The sequence below is a fragment of the Moschus berezovskii genome, chromosome X (assembly GCF_049115385.1).
Source record: "Moschus berezovskii isolate FMDL1 chromosome X, NW_MosBer_1.0, whole genome shotgun sequence".
Lineage (NCBI taxonomy): Eukaryota > Metazoa > Chordata > Mammalia > Artiodactyla > Moschidae > Moschus > Moschus berezovskii.
Genome location: NC_142488.1, coordinates 97,186,806 through 97,191,281, shown reverse-complemented (window position 1 = coordinate 97,191,281; position 4,476 = coordinate 97,186,806). Strand labels below are relative to the sequence as shown.

At 43.4% G+C, this 4,476-nt stretch overlaps 1 pseudogene; it reads left to right on the top strand.

Moving 5' to 3' along the window:
- Positions 1-1,191: 1,191 nt before the first annotated feature.
- LOC148773405 (large ribosomal subunit protein bL34m pseudogene) lies at positions 1,192-3,920 on the top strand (annotated as a pseudogene).
- Positions 3,921-4,476: the final 556 nt, after the last annotated feature.

The window sequence follows — 4,476 nt, the reverse complement described above, 5'->3', positions numbered from 1 at the left end:
TCCAGCCTCTAGAACTTTTGAGACATCAGAAGTCTGAAATCAGTTTTGCTGCATTAAAGTCAAAACATTGGCAGGACAAGGATCCCAGTCCCATAGCTGCAAGAAACTAAATTCTGCCAGCGGTGAGCTTGGAAGAGGATTGTAAGCCTTGGATGAGACAGCAGCACAGACTGACATGCTGATTGCAGCATCATGGGACCCTGAAAGGAGGACTTGGTCAAGATGCACTTGACTAAAGACCCATAGAAATTGTGAGTTAATAAACTAGTAAGGGAAAAAAAAGTGTTGTTTTTTTTTAATGTTGCCAACACAGCAGCTTCCCTGGAAGCCCTTCAAAGCCAAATACTCTTTGAGTTGGTAAGTGTTGCTTATTTACTGTGCCCTGAATACCAAAACAGAACACAATAAAATGTGTCCCCAAAGAGACAAATCTTATTCTTAGCCAATCAGCCACGTGCCTAGAATCCAGAAGAATGTGTAAGAAAATTTTCCCCTTTCAGGAGAACTTAAAGTAACTTTTCCAGCACTAAGCAGCTCATCCTGCCAGCTCTACTACACGTGTGTGTTGAATCTTTGTCTTGATTCTTGGAGCCACTCATGTAGTCACCTTTCTCCTAGGGAATCTCTTCCCTTTAGGGAGTATTATTTCTTCCCTCATTACTCCACAGGTCCCTCCTTGCTCTTAAACCTCTTTGCTTTCCTCTTCTGTGTCCACCTTCTGTTTGCTTCAGTCTTTAACTCAGGTTGTTTGTCATTTGTTCCATCTAGTTCTCTCATGGAAAATGGAAAAATCTTTGAATCCATGAAGAAGGAAGATAGGATGAAGGAAGCCACTCTGATCCATCTGGCATGTGAACATAACTTCTATGAGTTATTATGTTAACAGCGTCCCAGTCTCTTAAGTCCACTTATTGTTGCATTTCAAATAGCACTCTTTTATTATTTTATTTCCTGTGTATTTGTGTCCACACCACCCCCAACGCACACACCATTCTAAGAAAGGATCAAGTAAATCAAATGATTGTAAATTTTACTGTTGTGAAATGATAATGGAAAATTTGTGCTGATTGAAGCTAGTGTAATGAGCTCCCTGGTCACTCTCCACAACTCAGAATCCACTTACCTCGATCATAAACTAGGAGAGGTTTTTGTTTTGCTTTGTTTTGATTATTGGGAGAGGAACCAAACGAGATGAAGGAAGAGGATAGAGGTGATGATATAGAACATATCTTCAGCCCTGTGGATGGAGTGACCTCTTGTGGTTATAGAGGGTGAGAAAGGTAGAAAAATTAAAGAAAGATTCTGGGGAATTCCCTGGTGGTCCAGGGGTTAGAACTTGGTGCTTTCACTGCCAGGCCTCGGTTTGATCCCTGGTTGGGGAACTACAGTTACACAAGCCAGGGAACTCGCTGCCCCTCGCCTTCCCCAAAAAGGCTCTGAAACTCTGGATACTAATAAGTCAGCTTTAAAACACAGACAACGCAGTGTAACACAGAGTAAGGAGGCTCTTTCCTTTGCCTCTTCAGGGGACCCTATACAGGTTTGGCACAACAAAGATTTGGCATTTTAGAAGCATCCCAGGCAGCACAAGAGTTAAAGAAACCGCCTGTCAATGAAGGTGACCTGGGTTTGATCCCTGGGTGGGGAAGATTCCCTGGAGGAGGACATGGCAACCCACTCCAGCATTCTTGCCTGGAGAATATCATGGACAGAGGAACCTGACGGACTACACTCCATGGGGTCTCAGAGAGTCAGAAATGACTTAGCGACTGAACAATAATAACAACCACCGTGTTGTTATCAAAAGAAATGAACCTACAACTTGAAAGTGGCCCTTTCTCCTTAAAGGCCTCTACCATGAAGTTGGCCAGGAAGATATCCTGGAAGATGTCTTTCTGGCCCTCAGCTGGTGGACATGAAAGTAGTTTTTGAGGATAAAAGAAATTCAGGAGTCATACAAGATCAGGAGAATAACTATAAAAAGATCAGAAAGAATGTACTGCTCAGGAAGGTGCAGAAGCTATAAATTCAATGAAAGAGGCTTTAAATTACAAGGTTAACGATACAAACCAACTGGCATTAAGCACATAGCAAAGGACGTAGAGGAAACCAAGACAATTTGATGACAGCAGCTCGCTGTGTAATCCCGTACGAGTCAAGTGACAAATAGACTGAAGGAATTAGATCTGATAGAGTGCCTGAAGAACTATGGATGGAGATTCATGACACTGTACAGGAGGCAGGGATCAAGACCATCCCCAAGAAAAAGAAATGTAAAAAGGCAAAATGATTGTCTGCCTTACAAATAGCTATGAAAAGAAGAGAAGTGAAAGGCAAAGGAGAAAAGGAAAGATGTACCCATTTGAATGCAGAGTTCCAAAGAATAGCAAGGAGAGATAAGAAAGCCTTCCTCAGTGATCAGTGCAAAGAAATAGAGGAAAACAATAGAATGGGAAAGACTGGAGATCTCTTCAAGAAAATTAGAGATACTGGGAACATTTCATGCAAAGATGGGCACAATAAAGGACAGAAATGGCATGGACCTAACAGAAGCAGAAGATATTAAGAAGAGGTGGCAAGAATACACAGAAGAACTGTACAAAAAAGATCTTCACGACCCAGATAATCATGATGGTGTGATCACTCACCTAGAGCCAGACATCCTGGAACGTGAAGTCAAGTGGGCCTTAGGAAGTATCACTATGAACAAAGCTAGTGAAGGTGATGGAATTCCAGTGGAGCTATTTCAAATCCTAGAAGATGATGCTGTGAAAGTGCTGCACTCAATATGCCAGCAAATTTGGAAACCTCAGCAGTGGCCACAGGACTGGAAAAGGTCAGTTTTCATTCCAATTCCAAAGAAAGGAAATGCCAAAGACTGCTCAAACTACTGCACAATTGCACTCATGTTACATGCTAGTAAAGTAATGCTCAAAATTCTCCAAGGCAAGCTTCAACAGTATGTGAACCATGAAAAGAGATGTTCAAGCTGGTTTTAGAAAAGGCAGAGGAACCAGAGATCAAATTGCCAACATCCACTGGATCATCGAAAAAGCAAGAGAGTTCCATAAAAACATCTACTTCTGCTTTATTGACTATGCCAAAGCCTTTGACTGTGTGGATCACAACAAACTGTGGAAAATTCTTAAAGAGATGGGAATACCAGACCACCTGACCTGCCCCCTGAGAAATCTGTATGCAGGTCAGGAAGCAACAGTTAGAACTGGACATGGAACAACAGGCTGGTTCCAAATCGGGAAGGAAGTACGTCAAGGCTGTGTATTGTCACCCTGCTTATTTAACTTATATGCAGAGTACATGGAAATGGCAACCCACTCCAGTGTTCTTGCCTGGAGAATCCCAGGGACGGGGAAGCCTGGTGGGCTTTCGTCTATGGGGTCACACAGAGTCGGACACGACTGAAGTGACTTAGCAGCAGCAGCAGCAGAGTACATCATGAGAAATGCTGGACTGGATGAAGCAAAAGCTGGAATCAAGATTGCTGGGAGAAATATCAATAACCTCAGATATGCAGATGGCACCACCCTTATGGCAGAAAGTGAAGAAGAACTAAAAAGCCTCTTGATGAAAGTGAAACAGGAGAGTGAAAAAGCTGGCTTAAAACTCACCATTCAGGCTCAGTCGGATCGCTGGGTTGCCTGTTGGGCCCCGTCAGTAGGTCAGCGGGGCTGCTGGGTGGCAGGTGGCTTCAGGATCCCCGGGGTTGGCTGGGGTTCCCAGACACCTGGAGATTCCCCGCCATGCAGCAGACCAGAGACAGGATGCGTGGGAACGAGTATCAGCCAAATAACATCAAACGCAAGAATAAGCATGATTGGATCCGGCACTTGAGCACGCCAAACGGCGTCCAGGTCATTCTTCGCTGCATGCACAAGGGTCAAAAATCATTGAGCCATTGAGGAGCGTGACGTGGCGGCTGGATCTCCCCATTAAAGCATTTCCCTTGCTTAGCCTGCGGCAGAGTCGGACACGACTGAGCGACTGAACTGAACTGGGGAGCAGAGAATACTGGGACGGACATGAATCCTCCTCTAGGTTTCTGGAAGAGGGAATGAGAAGTCAGACCTTGTCAGAGTGCCTTTTTATGCTCTTGAATTAGGAAGACTTTGGAGCAATAGTCCACAGATAGTACAGTGAACACTTTTGTAACCCAGTACACAGCTGTATTCACAACTCGTCCTGCCCTCTCCTGTGAGGCAGATCTAAATATTTCAGAATGCACCTCTCTAAAATAAGGTTCCATTAATAAATATTAACAAAACTTTTCACAGCTTTTTAAAAAAACAGTCAACAATTCCTTTATGTTGTTAAAAGTTTAATAAATGTTCAAATTTTCAAAAAAAAAACACTCAGCATTCAGAAAACTAAGATCATGGCATCTGGTCTCATCACTTCATGGCAAGTAAATGGGGAAGCAATGGAAACAGTGAGAGACTTTTGAGGGGGGCTCCAAAA